This window comes from Amblyomma maculatum, chromosome 1 (assembly GCF_055883805.1).
Source record: "Amblyomma maculatum isolate TAMU_Amacu chromosome 1, ASM5588380v1, whole genome shotgun sequence".
NCBI lineage: Eukaryota > Metazoa > Arthropoda > Arachnida > Ixodida > Ixodidae > Amblyomma > Amblyomma maculatum.
In genome coordinates, this window is record NC_139344.1 from 245220305 (window position 1) to 245247511 (window position 27207).

The 27207-nt window shown below is 45.1% G+C and overlaps 1 protein-coding gene across 4 annotated transcripts in view; it reads right to left on the reverse strand.

Annotated features, from left to right (window-relative positions):
- Nucleotides 1-19263, reverse strand: part of LOC146206132 (uncharacterized) — a 52608-nt gene extending 33345 nt beyond the window's left edge. For 2 of the 4 annotated variants that reach the window (XR_014704353.1, XR_014704352.1), the window contains exons 1-4: nucleotides 18987-19263; nucleotides 16475-16595; nucleotides 12268-12364; nucleotides 1317-1413 (exon numbers count right to left, since the gene is read on the reverse strand). The gene's annotated coding sequence lies outside the window, so the exon portion shown is untranslated. The remainder of the gene's footprint in view (nucleotides 1-1316; nucleotides 1414-12267; nucleotides 12365-16474; nucleotides 16596-18986) is intronic. The other 2 variants (XR_014704354.1, XR_014704355.1) reach the window with 2 other exon arrangements.
- Between the last annotated feature and the right edge of the window lie 7944 nt (nucleotides 19264-27207).

Genomic DNA, 27207 nt, shown 5'->3' on the forward strand with positions numbered 1-27207 from the left:
AAGAAATGTCTCCTGGAAGCCGCCTATTTCTGCCCCCAAAACAGGTTTGGCCGCCAGTGAAGAAGTTTGCGCTGAGCAGAGAAGCATTGCAGAAATATTCTGCCAGAAAAACCCCATACTTCATTCATGGTCTATGATTACATATTGCATAGTATTATCGATAACACTGCCCTCTTTTCTCTTTTCACTTTACATACAAATTATATTCGCACTCAGTTTAGCTACCAAAAATGTGCAGGGGGGTCTTTTAGAGAGGAAATTTGTCGGAGCTGATTTATAAGAAAGCAGCCATCAACAGGTCTAGTTGAAGACAGGGAGACCAGAAAAATAACCCTCCAGAAAGGTCTTCTAGGAGTTCCAATTTGAGAAAAATTTATTCACAGCAGTTTGGCATAAATGTTGTGTGAAATCTAGAAAAACAAAGACAGACATGCTGAAAAAAAAGAAAATTAAATAGGGACAAGAGAGGTGGCAACTGCGAAAAAGAGAGCCACCTGTAACCATGGTCTGGACGCATGCCAGGCTGTCACTTTGGGTTCATATTATATAGGCTCATGCTCTCTTCGATTGTTCCTTCTGAAGTGCACTTTTAGTTTTCATGTAGGCTCGCTTTTAGAGAAAAAACCAAGCAATTTTTTTTAGAATATTAAGAAGCAAATAATTTCAGGAGTTCCAAAGCTCCTTGAAATAGTTCCTGAAAACCAAGGGTACTCAATGATATCAAAGGCCTGTGTAAACCACACTCCATGATCATCATATTGAAGGGAACGGCTTACCAGTCCAGCCTCTGGGGCCTGTGCCCAATAAAGTATGGGTGCATCATGTAGAACTTATGAAATCAGCTGGTAATGACATCTGCTTCAAAACTTCTGGCTTTTCCTATCTTAATGTAACTCGCATTTTCAGTAAGTAGCACTTTAGTGGATAGAATGCAGTAATTTATTATAAAAGACAGCTTCAGCTTGTCCTCAATGTCCTTTTATTTCCCTAAAGCTGAACATGAGCTATGAGAGACATCATGAAGGAGGGCTCTGGGTTAATTTCCAGAGCCCTCTTCCACAAAAGTTCTTCAAGCTATGCAGTGGCACCAAATGTGGGCAAATTTGCATTTTGCCTCTATCAACAGGCCACAGGCACCATTCCACTCCGCACTCTCAAACTCAACAGCCAAATGTCATAGCCAATAAGCAACGGCAGCAAGCAAAGAAAACACTGAAGAAACCTAAATGTCAAAATAAACATGAGGGGTCACAAATCCCGTAGTGGGTTAAGCAAATAAAAAACTACACATGCTGAAAAATGTCTTCAGTACTTACATCAATGTCCTGCTTCTTGCCCACCACAGCACAGCACAATTCCGGCAAAGGGTATAGAGCTTCAAGGCGCCATTGCTTACGAAGCCACATGGAACTGCTGCAAGGTAAAAAGTACCATGACCCAACAAATTAGTGAAAATGTAATATAGTGCAACACGTACATGCAGAGGCTTTGTGAGCAAGAAATAAAGCCACAGAGTAGGAACCCCACAATACTGTCTTTTTTTTCTTGAAATGATGCACGACATGCTGGTGCAGGTCGCTTCATGAAATTTGCCTCTGCCTGCTAAATAATCTCAAATTATTATTTTTTAATTCAAAATTTCACTTTGGGATTCAATTAGTTGAAGGGCGATTGCCTACAATGCCAGAGAAGAAACAATGTTGACATCACCCGAGACATACCAACAGTGAAATAAAATAACTCCTTTCACTCCATCTCGTTGCCAGCCTGGCAAAAGAGCAAGTCAGGCATCACAGTGCCCCTCAGTTCAGTTCAGGCGTTCAGTCGTGTCCGACTCTTCGTGACCCTATGGACCATGTCACGCCACGCTTTCCGGTCTCTCACTATCTTCTTAACATCACATAGCTTCATCTGCAATGCCTCGAGAATGCCATCTAACCATCGCGTTCGCTGCCTACCCCTTCTCCGGCGACCCTCAACCTTTCCCAACATCAAATCTTTCTCCAGCGACTCCTCTCTTCTCATCAGATGACCAAAGTAGCTGAGCTTTAACTTGAGAATTTGACCCTCCAATGAGCAGTCAGGGTTTATGGTCGACAATATCGACTGATTTGATCTTCTGGCAGTCCAAGGAACTCTTAAGAGTCTTCGCCAGCACCACAATTCAAACGCGTCAATTCTTCGGCGGTCAGCCTTTTTCACAGTCCAACTCTCGCATCCATACATCACAACTGGAAAGACCATAGCACGGGTTATGCGGATCTTGGTTGGCAGACTAATGTCTCTGCTCTTTACTAGGCGGTCAAGGCTAACCATTGCTCTCTTTCCCAGAAGCAGGCATCTCCTAATTTCATCGCTGCAGTCTCCTTCCGAGGTAATCTTGGCGCCCAAGAACAGAAAATCTGTCACAGCTTCCACTTCTTGTCCATTGATGCTCCAGGACTTGATAGGGCAAGACGCCATGATCTTCGTCTTTTTAATGTTCAGTTTAAGCACAAACTTCTCACTCTCTTCTTCTACGCGCATCAGAAGTCTCTTGAGTTCCACTTCACTTTCTGCCATTAAAGTGGTATCATCCGCATATCTAAGGTTGTTGATACGTTTTCCAGCAATCTTCACTCCAGCTGAAGACTCGTCCAGATCGGCCTTCCTCATGATGCACTCTGCATATAGGTTAAATAGGCAGGGCGACAGTATGCAGCCTTGCCTCACCCCTTTCTCAATCGGAAACCAATCAGTAAGACCATGCCCAGTTCTGACTGTGGCCTCTTGCCCTTCATAAAGGTTCCTGAGGAGACAGATGAGGTGAATTGAAACTCCCATCTCTTGGAGAGCTTGCCACAATCTGCTGTGATCTACGCAGTCAAACGCTTTCGCATAATCAATAAAGCAGAAGTAAATGGGTTTCTGGAACTCTCTTGCTTTTTCCATGATCCAGCGAAGGTTGGCAATTTGGTCTCTAGTTCCTCTGCCCTTGCGAAACCCAGCTTGCACGTCCGGAAGCTCCCGATCCACATACTGCTGCAGCCTACCTTGCAGGATTTTTAACATCACCTTGCTAGCATGCGAAATAAGTGCGATCGTGCGGTAGTTGGAACAATCTTTGGCACTGCCTTTCTTTGGAATGGGGATGTAAACTGACCTCCTCCAATCCTGTGGCCACTGCAGGGTTGTCCAAATCTTTTGACATAATGTATGCAGTGTGTTAACAGCGTCGTGGTTGAGGTTTTGAAGCAACTCAGCTGGAATACCATCAATTCCGCTAGCTTTGTTCTTAGCAAGCCTGGCTAAGGCCCATTCAACTTCACTCTTCAGGATGCCCGGCTCGAGATCAGTAATCACAACCGTCCTATGTTGGGTTTGCACATCCGGGTCCTTCTTGTACAGTTCTTCTGTGTATTCCTGCCACCTCTTCTTTATCTCTGAGGCTTCAGTGAGGTCCTTGCCTCGTTTGTCCTTTATCACGCCCAGCTTAGCACAGAAGCTTCCTTTGATATCTTTGATTGTCTTATACAGAGCTCTCGTGTTCCTTAATTGGCTGTTGTCCTCAACTGCTTGACACTGTATGTTCAGGAAGGCATTCTTATCTCTCCTTGCTATTTTCTGAAAATCCGCATTGAGAACCTTGTATCTTTCTCTTTCCCCCATTCCTTTTGCCATCCTCCTTTCCTCAGCTATTTGCAAAGCCTCTTCAGATAACCAGTTTGCTTTTTTGCATTTCTTTTGCTTTGGAACTACCGTAAAAACCCGCGTATAATACGAGTTTTTTTTCCAACTTTCAGCGTTCCAAATTTCCGCCTCGTATTATTTGCGGATCCCAACCAAAATGTCAAAGTTTTGCGAGAAGTTTTGGTTTCGTTGTTGCCGCGTGGCTACGGCTTGGCTTTGTTATCGATGTGCGGCTACGGCTTGGCTTCGTTGCCCTAACGTGGCCGCACCCCGCAGTGGCCACGACGTCGAGGTGTCGTCTCTTTGTTGTTGAGTCGTCGAGTGCGCACAGCATCAGCGCATGTGCTCTCGTGCAAACCACGGTTCGCGAAAAAGTGCACGCTTTTTTCTTTAAGTGAACGAGCAGGATGCCAGGGTCTCGGAAACAGTACTCGGCTGCTTTTAAGAGAAAGGTGATTTTAGTTGCTGAAAACATCGGCAACAGTGCGGCCGGGAGGCAGTTTGGCGTCACCGAGGGAAGCATTCGCGGATGGCGACGACAGAAAGAAGCCCTTTTCGCGTGCAAGGGAATGCGAAGAAGCTTTCGCGGGCCAAAGAATGGCGCATTCCCGGAAATTGAACTCGCTCTGACGGAGTTCGTACGAGAACAGCGAGCATCGCATCTAGCTGTGAGCGTAGAGCTTATGCAAGCAAAAGCTAGGGAGCTTGCAAGGGAAAAGGGAATTCCGAGCTCCGCCTTCAAAGCAAGCAAGCACTGGATACATCGCTATATGTGCCGTGCTGGATTCTCGCTACGCCGGCGAACCTCGATTTCACAAAAGCTGCCCGAATCCTTCGAAGAGCTGCTGGTGGCTTTTCAGCGCCACGTGATTTCTTTGCGAAAGACCAAAAACTTTCAGCTGGGGCAAATAGGCAATGCTGACCAGACGCCGGTTTACCTGGACATGCCATCGCCCCTCACCGTCCATGAGAAAGGCTCTAAACAAGTTTGTATCCGGTCTACTGGAAACGAGAAGACGCGGGTTACAGTCATGCTATCGTGCACGGCAGACGGCCGCAAGCTCCCGCCCTATGTCATCTTCAAGCGCAAGACAATGCCGAAAGGTGAGGAGCTGCCGAAGAATGTCATCGTGAGATGCCACGAAAAAGGTTGGATGAACGAGGATCTTGTCCTCGACTGGGTGAAGTCAGTGTGGTGCAAACGGCCCGGTGCACTGTTGTCCTTTCCATCCATCCTCGTGCTGGACGCGTTTCGTTGCCATTTGGCCGACTCGGTGAAAAGGCTGCTAAGCGACTGCCGCACAGAACTTGTTGTGATTCCGGGTGGGATGACCTCACAACTTCAGCCTCTCGACGTTTGTGTCAACAAACCCTTCAAGGACGCAGTCAAGCGATGCTACGCGGAATGGATGCGGTCAGGTGAGCCTGCAGTGACGCCGGCCGGGCGGCTGAAGCGAGCATCGCCAGCCACGCTGTGCAAATGGATTGTGGACGCGTGGGCAAGCATCCCAGAGGAGCTTGTGCGCCGTTCGTTTAAGAAGTGCGGCATCTCAAACGCCCTCGATGGCACAGAAGATGAGTACCTGTGGGATGATTTGTCCGACAAAGAAATTTCCGAGGAAAGCGCTGCTGAAGATGAAAGTGATTGAAGTGTGAGGTCCGATTTCAATAAATGTCTTGTTTTTTCTCTCTCGTATTATATGCGGTAAAAACTTTTTTTTTCCATTTCGCGTCTCCAGAATTTCACCTCGTATTATATTCGGGTTCGTATTATACGCGGGTTTTTACGGTACCTTAGTAGCAACTTCTTATATTATATCATGAACATCAGTCCACATCTCTTCGGGCTCTTTGTCTTCTAGATCTAATTCTTGAAATCGATTCCTCACTTCCACAGCATATTCTAATGGAATCTGATCCAGATCATACCTGAAAGGCCTTCTAGTTTTCTGCGTTTTTCTCAATCGAAGCTTAATTTTGGCAACAAGAAGCTGATGATCGGTGCCACAATCGGCCCCAGGCCTTGTTTTTACTGCTTGTATAGCGCTTCTCCATCTCTGCCGGCAAATAATATAATCGATCTGATTCCTGTACAGACCGTCCGGTGAAATCCATGTGTACAGGCGCCTCTTGTGCTGTTGAAAATGAGTATTTGCTATGGTCAGGTTGTTTTCTTGACAGAACTCTACTAGCCTCTGCCCAGCTTCATTTGGCTCACCAAGACCGAACTTGCCTGTAATTCCGGATATTTCTTCACTCCCGACCTTAGCATTCCAGTCTCCTATGAGAAAAACGACATCTGATGATGGGGTGCGGTCTAAAAGGCATTGTAGGTCCGCATAAAATCTCTCAACGTCAGCTTCTTCAGCAGCAGTGGTCGGTGCATAGACTTGGATAACTGTTATGTTGAAAGGGTGACCTTGGATCCGAAGTGAAATCATTCGGTCGTTTTTGGGGTTGTACCCTAGCACTGCTTTGCCCATTCTTCTGTTTACTATGAGAGCGACCCCATTCCTTCTCTTGGATTCGTGCCCACAATAAAAGACATAATGGTCGCCGGAGTTAAATTCTCCCATTCCGGTCCACTTGAGCTCGCTGATACCCAAGATATCAATGTTCAATCTGTCCATTTCTCGCTTGACGATATCCAGTTTACCTTGCGTCATAGATCTTACATTCCATGTTGCTATGTGATATATCTCCTTGCAACATCGGACTTTCCGGTCGCTTCCCGACACATCCACAACTGAGCGTCCTTTTGGCTTTAGCCCAGCCGCTTCATTCGTCCTGGAGCTACTAGGAATCGCCCTTTGTTCATCCCCAGTAACATGTGGGACGCCTTCCAACCTGGGGGGCTCATCTTCCGGCGCCATATCGATAATGGTATTGTGACTGGCCATAGGGTTTTCTTGGCAGGAAATACTGGAGTGGGTTGCCATTACCTTCTCCAGTGAATCACATTTTGTCAGAACTCTCTGCCGTGACCTGTCTATCTTGGGTGGCCCTACACAGCAGAGCTCACGACTTCATCGAGTTTCGCAAGCCCCTCCGCCACGACAAGGCAGTGATCCATTAGTTACAAATAAAAAAGCATTTACTTGACTTTAACTGCAAGTGCATTTTAACAGCCTATCCATAATCCACCAGTTCCCAATAGGTTCGAGATCAGACAAGCCCTCCCTTTCTTTATGCTTTACATCGAGCGAGCACATTAATTCGTACTGCAGGGCCTAATACATGCCTGCAAATACAATACTACTTTTCTAAGAGATGTGGAACTTCATTAAAATTCATTTTATGACCGAAGTAGCAATGATTGTATTTTATCTTGAAAGAAGCAGCAAGAAAAAACAAGGGTATGAAGGGAGACAATACAGGCACTAACTTACAACTAATGTTTATTGAAGCACACATGAAATATATAAAGAAGTCCAGCACCAACACACACCACTCAATCACTGATAAGCAAAAAGCAAAACATGAATCACTAAAATTTAAGAACAGTTCCCTATCTAGATAACCCAACTCACTGCATGGTAACACGATGGATTCTCTTCGCCTGCCGGGAATATCACTCCGTAGGACGAGCACACCAGCGCATTCCCTCGATAGCGCCGCGCGTCCGAAGACGTACTACGTACCCTCAGGTGACAGGCAAGCCATTGATGCGCGGGGTGCAGCACAGATGTCCACACAGTCCCACCGCGCCTTCGGTGCTCGCCAGCTTATTGCATACAACACGTTGTTCCCCCACAAGTTCGGCGCCGTCTCCGGAAGCGCACAGGGCAAGCCACGGAGAGTGCGCCGCCGCCGCTCAACTCCGGCCGCGGGCGAGCTCACCATTTACAGTTAACTCGCGCCTCAACTCTGCACTCGGTGAACTTCGAAAAGGTTGTCCATTTATCCAGTGACGACTTGAAATGTGCCCGCGCCACACAAGCGCAATGCAATGATGCGAAGATCAAACAGCACAGACGTCGGTGGCTGATCACGTTTATCCATGTTCGGCGTGAGCGGCAGGGACGGACGGAAGCTAGCCATGGCCGCATTCGTAAAATGATAATGTGCCAGAATTCCCAGGTCACTGTCACTCTCAGCTGATGCTTTAGAGAAAGGTTCGGTGCATCCTTGTCGTATCTTCTTCCGTGAAAAGTTTGGTATACCGGTAGAACGAATTCCACGCAGCGAGCGAGCGATGCGATGTCGGCCATGTTTACAAGCGGAGTGGCGGTCGAGGAGCGGCCAAGGTAGCGTCGTCGCAGACTCGAGATTCTTGAGAAAACTCAAGTTTTCCCCGCCGCTGGAGGAGCGATTCGAGTGGAGATTGCTTTCTGAAACGAAAAACAGGCCTTGAGGGCCGCTTGGAGCAGAAGTTCGAGTGAAGGCATGTTTGTGAATACGGCGGCTACTCTTGCTCGGCTAAAGTCTGCTTTGATTGATTTCCTGCTTAGCCAATGATGCCGATGGTGCTAGTGTGGCGTCTGATGGAGATGCTCGAAATTATGCGGCTGCTGATTCCTCGGTGCCGGTTCTGCAAAAGCCATTCTTTGCAGGCAGAAGCCCCTTATCGGAAGATTTAGGGCAGTGATCGTGCAATCAGAAAGTTTGGTCAAAAATCTGAAGTCTTCTAGAAAATCGGAAGGGTTGGCTGCAGGTATGTACGCAACATGCCTTCCCCACAAGTGTGTCCTTGTCTGTGGAAGCCACCAAGCAGAGCAAACTTGCTATTAGTCCTCAAATTTGTACCGCAGCTCAGCACTAAGTAGGTTCTGAAACACTGCTCATATACAGCGACAACTTAAAATGTGCAGCACCACAGAAGTATGTGATGATCAATTACAGCACTGGAGTTGGTGATAGACCATGATTATGCATACTTGGTGTCAGAAGCTGGGATGTCAGGAGGGATGCCAAAGCCATACCCAGGAAAAATAATGTGCCAGAAGTTCTAAGTTAACCAGGGTTGACCTGGGCTGTCACTCAGCAAATGCTTCAGAGAACAGATCTGTGCATACTCACTGTATCCACTTTAGTAAAAAGCTTGTAAACCCACAGAACAAAGCCCACAGAGAAAGCAAATGATAAGATGTCAAGTGTTTACAAGTTGAGTGCCAGTCTATGAGCCCTCAAGGTCACATAACTGCCAATAAATGAAAAGCAGAGATTCAGAGCTGCGTGGAGTTAAAGGGAATATATTCTTATGAAGTGAAGATTTCCTGTCACTATACTCAATCTCACAAGCTGTCTGCTGCACATGGTCCATTCGAGATCATATAGATTATAGTAGGTAATTGTACTCTGTGCCTCTCACCCCTTGAATTGGCCAAGGTGAAAGTAGGAGCACAATGACCTACTTGGACCCTTTGCAAAACTCAATGAGTCACCTATCTTATATAGCAAAATCCTTGTGGGAGAATATTTTTACACATCCTGGGTGCACAGTCACGTGACACATGGGTGATGTAGCCTACATGTCACATACACATATCTCCAAGATTTTTTTTTTACAGAGGCATGCTGCTCAGTCAAAAGACGCGATGCGCGGGAGTGTAGTGCACACCGATTCTGTGCGTTTGCAATTTTTGTTTTCGTTCTGTTCCTTCCGATAGTTTGGTGGGGCGGCTGGTATGCAATGCGATGCAGGGATTCTGGAGTCGTAAGTCTGCTTTTTTGCAGCATGCCACCGGGATGGTACGTTTGCTTTCTGCAGTCTAAAAAAAAATGTGCAAAAGTACTTGCCGTGAGCGGGGCTGCATACATAGTGAGTACCAGAGTGCGAGTTATTTGCACACACACGCGCCCATACATGCCCATACACATGCAGTTTTCTAGTGGTGCAAAAAAAAGTAATTCTGTCAAGATAGAGCATCTTCTAAGGGGCACGTAAACTCTGACGTTTGGATTAAGCAATGGAATTATACAAGATGTTTCACATAAGGTTTGCTTTATGGGGTTTAACACCCCAAAGCGACTCAGGCTTGTATCACATGAGGGGCTTAACTCAAGGTACTAAACCGGCCCATGTGCGGACACAGAAGCAGTCAAACCTTCGGTGCTACAAAAAAAAAGAAAAGCAAGCATGCATACTGCTCTGTGCTTTGCCGAGGCAGCTCCAAGCAATCACTCACTTGAAATCGTGCTGCCTTCGTTGGCCAGCCTGCCCCCCCCGCCCCCCCCCCCCCCGAATTTATTTTTTCCACACTGCTAAAAAAAAAGAAAGCATGCATACTGCTGTGCGCTTGGCTCGCAGGACAGCTATACTCCCCTCCCATTACCTCCACTCCCCCTTCCCACCCGCTACTCATTTTAAAGGACGGCCAACATCCCAGCACCCTTGCATCCTTCCCGCGCAGACCAGGCAACCCTTTTCTCACTCCCTCCCAGCAGAATGAAAAAAAAAACCCATGCAGGACATGCAGGAGTGACATAGTCACGTCACTTTTGTTTCAACGAGGTTTGGGTTGCTTTGGCTTGAGCAGCATTATAGGGAGCACTCAAGACTTGATTGCTTCTGTGCGCAGCGTGTTAGAGCACAGGACTCGATCGGCCACCTTTGTACCTTAAGTTAAACCCACCGTGTGAAACGATAGTGCCGGAAAACTGTTGGTTCATAAGCTAAGCCACATCTTTTATGAATTTACAGCTTAAGTTCAAACACCAACGTTTATGTGCCCTTAGAAGATCCTCTCAGTCTTGACAGTTATTTCTTTTCTGCCACTGCAAAACAGTATATGTGTAGCGTGCGTGTGTGCAAGTAACTCATGCACTAGCCTTGCATATTTTCATTACAATGAGGAAAACAAATGCACAATCCCTGCAGCGCACTGTGAAGAAGCAGAGTCTTGACTCCGTGTCCTTGCATTGCTCGAATACCAGCAACGCCACTAAAAGAAAAAGAATGAAAGCTAAGCAAAAGATTGCAAATGCACAGAAACGGCGCTCACTCTAAATTCTTTTGCATCATGCCTTTTGACTGAGCAGCGCTTCTCTCTCAAGGAAAAAAAGAATACAAACTCCACAAGATATGTGTACGTAACATATAGGCTATGTCACTGATGTATCACGTGATTGTGCACTGAAGACATGCAAAAATATCCTCCCAATTCCCTTTGGGGCAGAAGTTGTGTGCAATGCTGAATATTTCTGTATCAAACCTCATGTTATCCACCAATCTGATGAGGAGCTTGCCTTCACTATTGAAAACCAGAAGGGGCGGAAGTGGGGTGGGGGGGCGGTTATGAATTTTGTTACTGAGTGGAGCAGGTAATGGATGTGGTCATTGTCACAAGAAATGTCTCCTGGAAGCCGCCTATTTCTGCCCCCAAAACAGGTTTGGCCGCCAGTGAAGAAGTTTGCGCTGAGCAGAGAAGCATTGCAGAAATATTCTGCCAGAAAAACCCCATACTTCATTCATGGTCTATGATTACATATTGCATAGTATTATCGATAACACTGCCCTCTTTTCTCTTTTCACTTTACATACAAATTATATTCGCACTCAGTTTAGCTACCAAAAATGTGCAGGGGGGCCTTTTAGAGAGGAAATTTGTCGGAGCTGATTTATAAGAAAGCAGCCATCAACAGGTCTAGTTGAAGACAGGAAGACCAGAAAAATAACCCTCCAGAAAGGTCTTCTAGGAGTTCCAATTTGAGAAAAATTTATTCACAGCAGTTTGGCATAAATGTTGTGTGAAATTTAGAAAAACAAAGACAGACATGCTGAAAAAAAAGAAAATTAAATAGGGACAAGAGAGGTGGCAACTGCGAAAAAGAGCCACCTGTAACCATGGTCTGGACGCATGCCAGGCTGTCACTTTGGGTTCATATTATATAGGCTCATGCTCTCTTCGATTGTTCCCTGTGAAGTGCACTTTTAGTTTTCATGTAGGCTCGCTTTTAGAGAAAAACCATGGAATTTTTTTTAGAATATTAAGAAGCAAATAATTTCAGGAGTTCCAAAGCTCCTTGAAATAGTTCCTGAAAACCAAGGGTACTCAATGATATCAAAGGCCTGTGTAAGCCACACTCCATGATCATCATATTGAAGGGAACGGCTTACCAGTCCAGCCTCTGGGGCCTGTGCCCAATAAAGTATGGGTGCATCATGTAAAACTTATGAAATCAGCTGGTAATGACATCTGCTTCAAAACTTCTGGCTTTTCCTATTTAATGTAACTTGCATTTTCAGTAAGTAGCACTTTAGTGAATAGAATGCAGTAATTTATTATAAAAGACAGCTTCAGCTTGTCCTCAATGTCCTTTTATTTCCCTAAAGCTGAACATGAGCTATGAGAGACATCATGAAGGAGAGCTCTGGGTTAATTTCCAGAGCCCTCTTCCACAAAAGTTCTTCAAGCTATGCAGTGGCACCAAATGTGGGCAAATTTGCATTTTGCCTCTATCAACAGGCCACAGGCACCATTCCCCTCCGCACTCTCAAACTAAACAGCCAAATGTCATAGCCAATAAGCAACGGCAGCAAGCAAAGAAAACACGGAAGAAACCTAAATGTCAAAATAAACATGAGGGGTCACAAATCCCGTAGTGGGTTAAGCAAATAAAAAACTACACATGCTGAAAAATGTCTTCAGTACTTACATCAATGTCCTGCTTCTTGCCCACCACAGCACAGCACAATTCCGGCAAAGGGTATAGAGCTTCAAGGCGCCATTGCTTACGAAGCCACATGGAACTGCTGCAAGGTAAAAAGTACCATGACCCAACAAATTAGTGAAAATGTAATATAGTGCAACACGTACATGCAGAGGCTTTGTGAGCAAGAAATAAAGCCACAGAGTAGGAACCCCACAATACTGTCTTTTTTTTCTTGAAATGATGCACGACATGCTGGTGCAGGTCGCTTCATGAAATTTGCCTCTGCCTGCTAAATAATCTCAAATTATTATTTTTTAATTCAAAATTTCACTTTGGGATTCAATTAGTTGAAGGGCGATTGCCTACAATGCCAGAGAAGAAACAATGTTGACATCACCCGAGACATACCAACAGTGAAATAAAATAACTCCTTTCACTCCATCTCGTTGCCAGCCTGGCAAAAGAGCAAGTCAGGCATCACAGTGCCCCTAGTTACAAATAAAAAAGCATTTACTTGACTTTAACTGCAAGTGCATTTTAACAGCCTATCCATAATCCACCAGTTCCCAATAGGTTCGAGATCAGACAAGCCCTCCCTTTCTTTATGCTTTACATCGAGCGAGCACATTAATTCGTACTGCAGGGCCTAATACATGCCTGCAACTACAATACTACTTTTCTAAGAGATGTGGAACTTCATTAAAATTCATTTTATGACCGAAGTAGCAATGATTGTATTTTATCTTGAAAGAAGCAGCAAGAAAAAACAAGGGTATGAAGGTAGACAAAACGGGCACTAACTTACAACTAATGTTTATTGAAGCACACATGAAATATATAAAGAAGTCGAGCAACAACACAAACCACTCAATCACTGATAAGCAAAAAGCAAAACATGAATCACTAAAATTTAAGAACAGTTCCCTATCTAGATAACCCAACTCACTGCATGGTAACACGATGGATGGCTCACTAACACATTCATTGCCTAGTTGTAAAATGTGTCTAGCTTCAATGATTTCCCAGCTGATTTGCAATGGATGACAGCCAGAATGTGCGCAGCAGAAAGAAACTGAAAGCAACCAGTGCATTCTTTACAATGCACAGCCAAGTTGACCTCTACCTATATCTACTCAAATGGAACCAGTCGGAAGTTTTAGTGATTCATGTTTTCCTGTCTGCTTATTGGTGATTGAGCGGTTTGTGGTGTTGCTTGGCATTATATATTTCTTATTTGCATCAATAAACTTTAGTTGCGAGTTAGCATCTGCTTGCTTCTTTTCACGTCCTTGTTTTTTCGAGCTGCTACTTTCACGATGACACCTTATCAACTCACCCAAATTGCCATCCTTATGATCGTATTTCAGTCAGTGAGATTTTACTTCATGTGACACTAATCAACACACATGACCACGTTTCATGGAACTTAAAGCCAATCGATGAGAGCCTCATCATAAAGCATGAAAGTTGGCTCAGATATGCAGCTCTCCATGCCAACACAGCTTGCACAGACATGATTTTCTGTGGTAAACAAAACACTGGGCTGCTGCAAGGGTGGTACAGAGCAAGCAGAGGGTGCTCTGACACAGAGAAGAAATGTGGCATTGAATCTTGTTGTACATGGGGCCAATGTTTTGGGGCTGTGCAGCCGAATCTAGGTACGAAAGGAAAGGAGAAAAGTTTCTGTCCCCTTGCCGTGAAGAGTGGTTTGCTCACTATTAGGGCTAGAAGTGTACTGGGTTGAAGTGAAGGGAGGAAGTTGGAGAGTTAATGCAAGGTCACTAGGGCTGAAGTAACCCACTCTACATGGCAAGGGGAAAGAGGTATCTTGCCTCCTCCTTCCTGCCTAACTTCAGCTGCATAGCCACACTTATCCCCGAGTATAGTGATGTGCTACCGTGATCAAGACTTGTAGAACTGAAAACTGAAAGTAACAAAGGGGTATGGCATGATTAAAATATCTATGGCGTCCAGGTGAATAGCACGCTGCACTCCAGGGTTGCTGACGGCATATTTACTTATTTTATATTAAAAAAAAACAGTAGTTAGTGAACCAGAAATATAATACTTCTGCTATTGTGAGGATTCCAAAGCTATGTAAACTGCATGAAGAAAGTGAAACTAGCAATAGCTTGCACTGACGACTCACCAGGCACCCACTAGTGAAAGAAAAGTGGAGCAAAATGTCATCTGCATCACCACATTCATCATGAAGGTATTGCAGACACTAAGCATAGTTCCCTATCATAGCACTTCTGATATCATATCCAAGCCATCTATAAAGCTACCTAGCTTGTCACATGAACATTTCAGCAGATGACTTTTCAATGGTCATATGACTGACCAAATTCTCATGAAAAAAAAAATGTTTATGAACAAATCAGCACTTTTCTCAGAGTTCACTGCATGGGAGTGAGTTTGTCAACTGGTAGTGTTTCAGAAAAAGGGGTCATCAAACTGCAAGTAACCTGAGTTGAGTTGCAAACAACGAAATTTCGGAGAGTGGTGAGGGGCAGACTTTGTGGCATTACGAAGGTCATCTACTAACGCTAACAGCAGGTAGCCTTGATTTGATGATAGGGTTCAACATGCCAAAGAAGCTTAGACAAAGAGGGTCAGCAATAGTAGGTAGCTCTGGATAATTTTGACTATCTACACTTCTTCAATGTGCACTGACACTGTACAGCACATGGGGACTTAGCGTTTTGCTACCACCGAAATGTAACCACCCTGGCTCGGACCAAGCCCGCATCACCCAACTCACTAGTTAAATGCCCTAAATACTGAAGCCACCACAGTAGGGTGTAGGCAGCCTTGAAGAGAGTTACATTTGCAGGCATGTTTTGTACAAGCCAAGCTTATATAAGCTGGGTATGGCCAAGCTGCGGCTAATGAGTAGCAAGGGGCTCCTTGCAAAGTGCAGATCAAGACAGCTTGGCACCTGTCCACCACCCACCATTTGCAGTATTTCTGCCTCTACAGCCAGCTTCTCTGTTCTTTCTCCTTCAAGTTCCAAACCACCTATTGTTTAGAATTCTTTTGAACAATGAAACAATGTGCCACCCTTATGGACACACATCTAACAGAGCTGCTCACGACTGTAACCATGCTCATTCGAGAATTTCAATATGTTTGCTTTACAAATGGGGCAGTAGAGGCATATTACCAGTCGTGGCATGAGTTCTTCACTGTGACCACCAGCTTTGTTAAACGAAAAAAAAAAACGTCATTCTTATCATTTACTTTGCTCTTTGTAAAATGTTGCCTTTTTAGTGAAGAGTTCTCATTAAAGGTATGGCAGCAGTTGCTGTAGGCCCATACCTAAAGAGCTGTCTGACATATGCCCGCATTGTAATAGCTTGCTCGCACATGGAACTGAGCCTTAGCAAGCTTCGCGGTGATGCAGAGATGTTTGCCCATGCTAACATCTTGGCATTTCCATAATGACGCAGATCAGTGTCTTCACTCTACTTGTGCTATGAGCATTCCTGTCACTAGCACATATTGAAAGTAAAAGGGATGACAGCAGGCAATGCGACATATGCCAGCAGAGACATGTTCACCTGCTTTTCCTCTGCACATAGTGAAATACAATCCCAGAAGTGGTCTGCCGGCTCTGCAAAAGAGCACCTGCATCCAGTACAGATTGTGTCCCGACTGCGTTTGGAACTCATGCCAGCGCAAGTAGGTGGTGCCCATGAACTGACAGAAGAATTGCCTGATATTATGTGTGCTAGCCCGTGGTTCGTCTACACGTGCCAGCTGTTTTTAAACCTGTAACAGGTCTGCATTTCTCCCGCTGCTTCTTGGGATGGTATTGACATCAACAGTTTATGCCATTCTTTCGTATAGCCGAGTGCGGGCAAGCAGGGTAAAATTTCTTTGGCACTATTCTCAAATAAAAGGAAGTCGCAGTTCACCATTTTCACTGTTTCAGAGTTCAGGAATGGCTTTAAGTTCATGAATAGCACATAAAGATGGTTTTCGCACAAAGTCTTCAAGTCACACTCCGAGCTGAGGTCTTTAAAAAAGATTATTGCATAATACTTCTGCTCTTAGACTTGCTGTCCTCAAGAGTGAGCACTAGTTCATGACAGCAATTTGCATTCATAGCAGCGGCAAGTAATGATCATCTATTATGGAGCACAGAGGGCACAGTCAGCACAGCAGAGCATGCTACTGGAAATGGAAGGTGCAGCTGAACAAATACTCAAGCAAACTTCTAGCCGGTTCTGTTGATTTCGGCAGAGCAATCCACTGCTCCAGGGACCGATCTTGGCTCAGCAATTGCTCCCCATCTGCATTTGGAAGATGGGACCTGTGTTCCGGATCTGCATTTGGAATACAGTTACTCCAAAAGGAGCAGAAAACAATGTTCTGTAAGTCCCTAAACCCTGTGATTGGAATTGACCATTAGTAAAGTCTTGTCATGTATCACCTCGATCTGCTCATAATTTAAGTAGCATTATGAAAGTCTGCAATTCTGCAGGAACCTCTGATCTCACACCAAGAATTCAGTACCCATAGCAGGCACAACGTGCATCTAGAGATGCCAGGTAATGTAACTCATAAGAAATGTTATGCTAACTCTTCTTTACCAACTAAGAGAGCAAACAGTATTTCTGTCATTGAACCTTCTTTTAAACACTATTTCACGGCAATGGCAAAAGGCATTTTGAGTCAACTGGAGGTCAAACCTAGTACAGTGGCGATGAACGAGCCCCTGAGCCTGCCATGCGCCAAGGCGTAAATGCACTTCACTGCAATGTACGAGTAAACAAGCGGAAGGCTGGAAGCTTGAACAATCTGTTTCCAGTAAACAGTGATGTTTGGGTGGTTAGGTTGGAATACCAAGCAAGCACTTTGCCCATAGCTTCATCTACTAGATTTCCTCTCAAAGGTATAACCAGCAAACAATGTCTGCAACTTAAGACAGGAATACAATCACAGCATGTCTTGAATGTTCTGAAGACTTCGATCATCACATTGACTTTTTAATCATGCCAGTCGTCTCAACATCAAATCAAAGCAATATATGTGGCAGCTTATGGAACCCTCGCACATACAAAACACACCGAGAAATGCAAGCCAGTCAGTCTAAAGGAAACCTATCATCAGCATATTATTCATGGCCTTCACAGTGTCACCAAGTTTGCTCCCTCACCACCCTATGAACATTCAGTGTTTGCACCCCAACTTGGGTTACACAAAATGTGGCGGCTCTTTAAACGAAATAGGAGCAGTGCACCAAGAAAGGCAAAAGTTCGTCCCTAGCTCCCATTATGTCAACTGAAGAATGTGCAGTCGGACCAGAAATATGGATTTCTGAAAATATGTATTCTGTATAGAAATATGAGTGATATCTAGGAATTTAGGAAGATAGTGGTACCAGTGCAGTAAGCAGTCTGCCCCTTGTGCATCATGAAGGGCCAATGCTCTCGAACTTCAAAACCTTTTATCATGCCAAAACATGCTCACCCAATCAATTATGAATTGCGAAAGGCTACGCACTCTAAAGTGGAAACACTTCCATGCAAAAAAGTAAAAAGAAGCCAAATGCTGAATGCAATGTGACTGTTCAAACAATGTCTGGAAGTGCATGTGGCAACCAAGCAATTCATAAATGTGGTAGCCATTCATAATCTAGATCCAGACACAACACTAATTCCATGTCAACATCTACCGTTGCTTCTACAAAACATTCATAAATTTAAACAAAAACACCACAACTGAATGATACTTTAAGAAGCAAAGGCTTGTTTTGCTTGGAATTCTGCATGCACTCTTCATTTTGAAACCTGCATGAATTTCATATTCCCACATCTGTGATGAATCAGTGGTATACTGTACGGAAAAACTGCACACATTTTGCTTCACATTTCATATCAGAGAAGATGCCAATGGGGCATCTCAGCCCTAAGTCAGATTTTTTTCGCTTCATTTGTAAATACTTAAACATGAAAATTAATACTATTGGTACTGTTCAATGCATAATTACCTTTACACCTTAGTGACATTTCTGGACTGAAGGTGTGGGTTTGGTCTCTGTCATTTATATGCGCTTAGTAGTTTTTGGGGATTACTTCAGTCACGACCAAAGTATGAAAAAGAAAATGTCAAGCCCAATACAGGTGAAAAAATTCAAAATAGCTCAAAACTTTTTTTTTCCCCTTCTGCTACCCAAGGCTCGACAATGGAGTTTAAGTACGGTTGCTGCTGAATCATACTGCCGTCGCATGTTCGCCGGCTTCATATCTCGTAATCCGCAATATTTATGGAACATAAGAATAATGATCTATCCCTGTTGTAACGCAGGTAGGTTTTACCGCTTATTCAATCTGTGTAGTTGCAACTGCACAAGCGCCGGATCTTCAACTGAAGCGCAACATAAGGCCCGGGTCGAGGCACTTGGAACTGGCCCATTCTAAATTCTTGCCGAAGGCTGAATTGCAGTAGGCGCCAGCATCGTGCACCCCGCAATGGTCTTACGAGTGATGATTTGTACGGCATATTCTACTCTGAGCGTGCAGCCCCTGGCACTAACTGTCTCTTTTCCAAGACACTGCAAACGCATTCACCCTTCCCTCGTCAAAAGCAAACTACCGTATGTTATAATGACGTGCGCGTCTTGATGTTTACGAACTAGCGCTGTGTTGGCATGCATCATCAGTTCTGCGCAAAGTTTTTAGGAGAATGTACAGGGAAGATGGAAATTAACTTACCTCCGAGATGTCAAATGTATGCCGGGTGGTGGCCGCCCTCCAATAGTCCCGTCGTCAGCGTAGTGTTTGCAGTGAGAGCGCACAAATGAAACGCACTACCTGTCGGGCACGCGAGCACACTTTTTGCACAGGTATGCACACAACCTGACCACGCTTCTGCACATCGCACGAGCTATTTTGTTGCGCTCTGTGCCTCGTATATCTCGAAAGAATGAAGCTATAGTGCCTAGAATATAGTGTGCTGAGCGCGCCGCCCGCGCTCAGCACTAGTCAGGCACTATACACCAACGCATAATGGCTACGGCTTGCACTTCGATCCGCTTCGGCTGCCTCGTCTGGTTTCGACTTGTTTCGGTTTCGGAAGTCGCTGACTTAACGACTTTGCTGCTCGCCGAACAGTGGCAAGCACGATGTCGGGCGTCTACGCGCTAACGCTGCATGTTTGTCGTGTATGCGCGCCTGTAGTTTGTACATTCAGAAATGTAGCAGTGCTAGCGAAAGACCACCTTGAGTTTCGCTTCTTTTCTCGCGATGCTGGACAAACTAACTGCGTGCTTTGCTTGTCATGGACGTTAGGTTGACCGCGGTCTGCGGTTCGGCGAATCGGGGTTTTGGCCCAAATTCATTGCCAATTTCCTTGCGAAAACTCCTGTGCATAAACAGTTACTGTGGCAATTGTTTGTTTGTTAATATTGGAAGACTATATGGCGTTTTACAGATCAAGTGATTTGTTTGGAAACAGAAGATGCTGAATTGTGCTCGCTCATAAAGAACAGTGAGCGAGCCCAATTCGGCTCGCCCGCTGTTCCTTTATGGGCGCCACATCTATGGCTGTCAGCTCAAACTGGTCACCTGAGAGCGATCATTTCTTGATTGATATGTGCCTCACTACTTCAGTGTATATATAACTCTTGAATGGTGATGAAATTTTTTAATGCCTGAGCTTATAGCAAACGCAAGGACAGTTGGGTGAAAGCCTGAACTCTCAGTCAGAAAAGATATGCGATATGCAAAAATAGCTTACCAGTCAAGCTTCAAGTGAAGGCAGTGTGGGGTGTTTGCACGCTCTTTACTTCAATTAAGAAACTGACCATACAAATATTTCAACTTATCTCTGTGTCCTACAGCATACAGTAAAGAAGCTAAAGCAACCAAGCTGCTTTTTCCATGCAGCATAATGATTATGCACTGCTGGTGGAAACTGCACAACATATATTCGTGGAGTTGCACGTGCAGCTTTCCTCAATGCATCTCGCGTGACACAGCCTACAGTGACACTGAAAAATATGGCATCTAAAAGACATTTCCTTGCAATATGATGATTCAACATATATGTGCATAGTGCGCGTAGCTTCAAGACGCAACACATACTGTTGGTATCACCTCTCATAAAGTACTAAGATTTGTGTATCTCTTCATTAGTGTAAGATCACCGATTCAATCCTTTCTTTTTTTCTTTTTATTTGACAATGAGACGGACAACATTTGCAAGTGTCATTACGCAGCAGAAAGCTTCAATTCAGAGTAGTGCAGTTCAGCAAATGTTTGCTATAGTCTCAGGAAACTTAAAAATGGTGTATATAGATGTAGATGTGCAAGTCAAAACTCAAAAGGCTGTAGGAGCTGTTTTGCTCAGCCTATCCTTGTGCTGAAAACGAGAGTCAGGCTGGTTGGTTATAAAGAGTCGATTGAGTGAACAGTGCTCTAAGATAGTAAGGGAGATAAAGAAGCAGAATTGTTGTCATCTTCTCTCCCATCCCATCTGTTAGTGCTGTTCAGTCGTTTGAGAATTGTCTCTCTGTGGTCTTTAAAAGTGAATATGAGCTCGTGAAGTTCAGTACTGGAGTTGGCTTTCACATTTCTGCTATCACATTTACTTTTCCTTCTAGAGATGAAACTTCAAGCCAGTTCTTCATACAAACTTGTGATGCCTGATGGTGGTAATAGTGTGCAGTTATAGTGTGTTGCCTCCATTCATATGCAAAACACAATGTAAGGGAGAATTTGATCGCCAGTTTGACCGTCATCTACTTGGCAGGCAACACATCAATGTTATGCACACAGCCTTTGTCGTGCATCTATGGCTGCATTCAACTTTCAGAAACGAATGATTGAAAGAGAAGCAAATGATGTTATTAGATCCAGTTGAAGTATCTCGCTTTTGACACTGTTTTACAGTGAGCTCGAAATGTCGAGTAGTTGTTGCTCAGCGAGAATGTTGTCATATAAAGATTTCTGCGTAATGAAAGGAAGCAAGCACTTTTCTGCTAATGTTGAAAATGTGCTGCAAGCCAAGACCAAAATTGCGAAATATGAAAAAGTGTACCTGTCGCAAATAGTCATGAAGTAATCATTAGGTGAAAGCTCTAACTTTGACTTCTTACATATTGGAAGGACCTACACAGTCTCAACGACTAATTTTTTAGCATGCAAGCATGTACATGGCCACATAGTTTGCATGCTCTCTTAGAGCATCTGTTCACACACTGGCTCCATGTGCTTCTACAAGCTACACAAATACGTGACCAGCTCATTCTCATTCAATCTTGCACAGTGGCTGTGCGTGCTTCTGTGAGCTTGCTCATGGGCTCATTCACACTCACAAGAACTTGTACAATCTCATGCGTTCCTGCACAGTGGCTCTATGTGGTCTCATAAATCCACGTTTAATCTCCCAAGAACTCACATATTCTTATACATTCTCATTCACTCTCACACTTTCTTGTACAGCTCAAATAGTTTTTTCAATAGGGGGAGCTTGACGTACAGTCGTGAGCAGCCTTGTGTAGAGCGCGCCGACGGTGCTCTGCGGAGCAACTCAGCGCCATCTAACGTTAGGCTCTGTGTTAGAGTTATGCGTCCCGTGCGCATGCGCGGCCAGCATAAACCAGTGCCTAGCTGCTCGTGGGTTCTCGGCCTCATTCCGATTCAGTGATTGCGCTTCATGCCGCCAGGCACGCGCTTAATGATACGTAACAGCTAGCGGCCTGAAAACCAAGGCGTTTCGCGGAATCACGAAGCAGCTAAGCACGTGCAATGTGATATCTGGTTATCGCTCGGTTCAAAAGCAACTGCAAGTGATAGCTAATGATCGCGCGTTTCAAACAAACACCATAGCAAATAGTGCGAGAATTGGTTGGCTGTTTGGTGTCTCTTTTCGTCCTGTTCGTATAAGGTTCTTTAACGTGCGCTGACATCGCACAGCACATGGACGCCGCTTCGTTTCGCCTCCATCGGCTGCGTTTCGATGGAGGCGAAACGAAGTGGCGTCCGTGTGCTGTGCGATGTCAGCGCACGTTAAAGATCCCCAGGTGGTCGAAATTACTACGCAGCCCTCCATTACGGCTCCCCTTTCTCTCTTTCCACTTTCCCTCCCACCTTCTTCTCTTCCCTTACGGCGCGGTTCAGGTGCCCACAGGGCAAGTGTGACGTATACTGCGCCTTTCCTTTCTTGTGAACCAATTATCTATCTATAAGGTTACGACCACGCACCATGCGTTGCAGGCGTCTCGTATGATGGCGTGCGTTTGGGCCGGGTTATAGTGCTCTAGAAGATTGGGCAGTGTGTCGACCGCGCCGCGAAATGCATGAGCGAGGGTACAGTGTACTTTTGCGATGACGGAGGCGCCGCAGCGCAGAGGGCGCCACCAGCAACTGGTGTGTCAGCCGTCCGAGCGCCCGCGTATGCGCGCTGTGAGGCGGGGCGGATACCGCGCGTACTGTACGTTCCTGTTCGCTTGTGCGTCGTCTCGAGCTGTTCGCGACAAGATTTTACAAATATGCCGGTTAACGGTGCTCAGTACTGTTAGCAATCATCTAATTTATTTTCCATTTTGGCCGTCGGCAACACCTCGGGGAAGTAACATGACAGTTGGCTCCGAAGAAAACAGCTTGGAGAGGGCCGGCGTACGACTCGCACAGCACGCTTCACTCGCCGTACAGCTTGCATTAGCATTCCTAAAGCACCTAATTCACGTCCAGAAATGTAGTCGTTTTGAAAAGAGGGCAGTGTGGAGGCAGGATGTATGAAGAAGTGAAACATACAACACGTGTGTTCGAGCGCTGACTAAAACTGGTCACAGTAACCCCATTTTTAAAACAGTCCAAAATTGTATATTCCGTTGTTTCCCACGCCAACTATGCCGACTACAGTACGTCACTGAAGCCACAAGTCGGCATTCAGTTGGAATTAAATTAATGTGGACTACCCCGCATGGAGGTAGAGATATATAGTGAAGTAAGGACATGAAAAACGAATGACACAACGCCAACCCAAGCATCCTTGGCCGACCATTTACGTGTGGCCGACGTTCGGAAAATGGTCGGGAGCCTACTTAGTCGGCTAGTAAACCACGGCAAGCGGTCGGCCCGGAGGTAGCCGCCAGCCATTTCGGCAAGTAGTTCGCAGCGGGCTTTGGCCCGACTTTTTGGCCGGACTAAATGCCGGGCACGGCGCCAGGTTAATGGCAAGAGTGCGGCAATGCGTCGGCCCGACTGTTGAGGCGGTACATTGAAAAAAGGTTATGAAGAGCATGACTGCTACTTTTTTTTTTTTTTAAATTTGCCTGTTACTCGGCTTTGGTTTTTCGCGATGTTATGTAATTTGCGCTTAGTATGGAACAAAATGATACATGCTATTTATTGTAAATGTTTTGTTACATTAATTAATGCTATTGTTTGTTTAACTTGTCGCTCACATTTTTAGTGAACCTTATAGCTGTTAGTAAAATTATTTACCGAGTTCTGATAAACAGCACGCCACAAGGTGACCGCGATTTCATGTGTAGATCATGTCATTATACATTATACTGTTTGCTTATTACGAAGCGCAGCTGTAGGTGATGTAACATCAGTTATATTTTTGGCGCACAAGCTCCCGTACACCCCATTTAGCCCGTATCACTCACTGAAATTCGCTATATGGCAGCTGGGCACTTGAGTAGACGCTACTTCGCATTGTAAGGGAGGAGAAGGCTATTGTGTAAAATAAAAGAAGCGGACAGAAGAGAAAAAGCACACGGGGGGCAGAAATTATGCGTAGGGCACTGGCAAGCCTTGGCCGCGGCGAACGCTCCAGCAGGCAAGCAGAGACAAATTCTAAAAACACTACTTCGCAGCAGGAGAAGAGAAATGCGTACACGGAGGGAGACTCGGACGAAACAAAACCGACCTCACGCTCGGACGTTTCGAAGGAAGGGCGGAAAAGAGGGGGAAAATGGGAAGGGCGGAGCAACTGTGTCACCCCCGCAGCTCGAAAGTTGGTGGCGAGCGTTCCTGACTGGGCGAGAGAAGAAATGTACACACGCCGACTTTGAAGAGAGCATGCAGTTTTGTGGTATTTGTATACTATTTTTGAAGGAGCTCTTTTCGAACAAAGTTGTCTTACGATCAAATACATGAAGAAAAAAAAAACGAAGGAAAATGATTATTGTCCAGGTTATTAATCGCATACTGTTTTTCTCAAAACAGTCTGGTAAAGCTAAGAGCCGCGAGAAAACAGGCCAGCGTCCTTGTCATTTGGTTTTGTTTCTTTGCGTGTGGCCCATTCATCCTCTTTTACGACTTTACGACCTGCCGGGGTGGGACGGGCGGCTGTTTTCATTTTTTTTTTTTTTCGGAAGTCGGAGGGGCGCATTTTCGCAGCGAGCGGTCCGATTCTACACCGGAAACTAACCCCCTCTCCTCCCCCGCTTCTTGTCAACAGTTCTTGGAAGACTCGGCAGCTTGTGCTCGTGGGTGCGTGCGTGCTTTCAAGTTCGTTGCAGAAGTGTAGAGCGCGACCAAGAGACGATCTCGAGCGCGCGAGGACGCTGTACGTGCGAACGAAATGTTGGAAATGCAAGCGCGTTTTCCAAAGTTGCGCGTTATTAGTTAAAATTACAAGACAGTCAACTTTGTTACCTTCAATAACTAGGCGCTGGACAACCAGACCTCTTTTTCATTCGCATTTATATATTGTCAGGACAAGTGACTGTAATAGTTTTCAACCGCTGTATCCTTTCAGTAACTCCGCCAAGCCATCCTGAAGTAACGCGCTCCTCCGGCGCGTTTGGACAAAAAAAAATCGAAGATGCTCCGCTTTTTCTGTTTTTCTGTTTGTTTGTTTTTTCCTTTTTTCCTTTTTTCTTTTTGCTCAATAATGGGAGTGTGGTTTCATAGGAACGATACAGTTGATTTTTATTTATTTTATTAGTATTTCGCTTTTGTTTTACAGATTGTTTTGAATTATGGCTTCTATATTTTCTTGCTTGTTACTGCCCACTCCTGGTCCGCGAGAGACATATTTTCTCAACGCATCCTGCATATCAATATGAGTTTGAGACCCCTATGTTATACAGAGTGATTGAAAATTAATAATATTTATTGAGAGCTACACGAGGTACGCGCAATAAAAGAAGCTAATTGAAAAGAATTCTTTCCTGAAGCAGCTGCCGCAATTTCGGGTTTTTGTTGTGGCTTCAGACTAATAATATGGAGAACTTTTAGTTTTAAGGCGTGAACATGTATCGGAAGGGATTAAAGCGAATTATCTGTCGTACGTACTAAGCCGAGAGATCGCTTGTAGAATAGCCCTGCATGTGGAAGGAATGCTGCATAGGTCCAGAAACTTAAGACTTCTGCTTGAAAAGTACCGGGATAAGAGAGTAGAAACGATCATGACGTCATAGGCGTGAACTTCAACCATTTACTTAGCAGGGAACCAAAGAAATCTTATTGATAAACATGGAAATAGCAAAGCACACTGGGACAATAAATAATGTTTCAGTAAAACAGCAAACAGTACCGAACATATAAGGTAGCGGCAAGAAATATATAATGCAGTGAGTTTCTGGTCACACGTTGTATATCAATAATGCGCAGCTGCAACAGGACTCCCTCGGGAGCTCTGACCACCTAACAAATTTCCAGACAGTCGATTGCTCGATCCTTTGTGCTCACACATATACGCGTGAGCCGCAGGCTTGCGTCTTTCAAGACAAGAACCGAGTTCAAATCACTTCGATGTACAAGTGACCTTCCTGAGTTTGATGTGCCGCGTCAACAACCTCCGGATAAAGCTTTGCTCTCCAAGAGCTAACAGATGGCTATATCTAGGTGAGACGCACTAGCATGGGGAACAGTAGACAACGGGGTCACCGAAAGAATACGATCGACCGCGTTCCTATTCTGCCAAATGATCAATCCCACGGACTTCACTACACGTTGTTCGAACGCTTCGCGCGGCCTTCCACTGTGCGACGAAAAAGCTCACGGCGCTAGGCAGCGGAATGTCCAAGCTGCGACACAGTCCTTAAGGACACGTGTGTGAGACTCGACCTGACCAAAGTTGATACAGTGCAGATCAATATGCCAGCTGTAAAGCCTGTTTAATTTGGTGGGGATCGAATACGCCACACTCAGTGCGCCACCGAAAGTCTCTTACAGCATGCGGGAGATTGGGTGCAACAGGCGTCTCCCACTTCGCATACCTTTGGCACATATGTGTAGGGGCGCAGAATAGCAGAGCGCTTCGCAGAGATTAGATACTGCTATGGCTATCCATGCTCCGTCTACGAACATCTCCTCTAACTATGCGAACACGTGCGCCTGCTTCCCCTGACCATGCACTACAAACATCTGCCTTCTACTTCCAAGCCAGTATAAAAGTTAAGGCCGCCCAACGTAACCTATGTGATCCACTAACTCGGATACCCAATAGCGCACAACAAAGGGCATAATGAAGACAAGGCGGAACCCAAATAGGCGCCACCACCTAGCTATAGTGAAAATATAATCAAAGTAGATTGACTTTGCAAGAGGAATACACAAGAAAACACGTGCTAAGCCATGCAGGGTCGTATCATTGGGAGGCTGGGTCAATAAACAATCAAGGAACACAGATGTGGGAAAGTTGGCACCTGTGTGCACTAGGCTTTATCAGAAGTTTCGCGCATACGTTAATTAGCTATAACTTTAGGATGAACAAGATGTCCGAGATTATTGAGTTAATATCTATCCCTAGTGTGACTATTGTGACTCATGCACGTACGCACGCACGCACTTACGCACGTCTGCAGTCGCACGGAGTAAATTGTTCCACGACCTTACACAGTGGTACGATGGAATAGTTAATAATAATTGAAAGAAGGAAATAAAAATTAGGGGGACGCTCAAGCTTCCCCTTAACGTTTGACGGGATACAACGCCTTCTCATTCTTCTCTCTATCTCTCTATTTCGGTG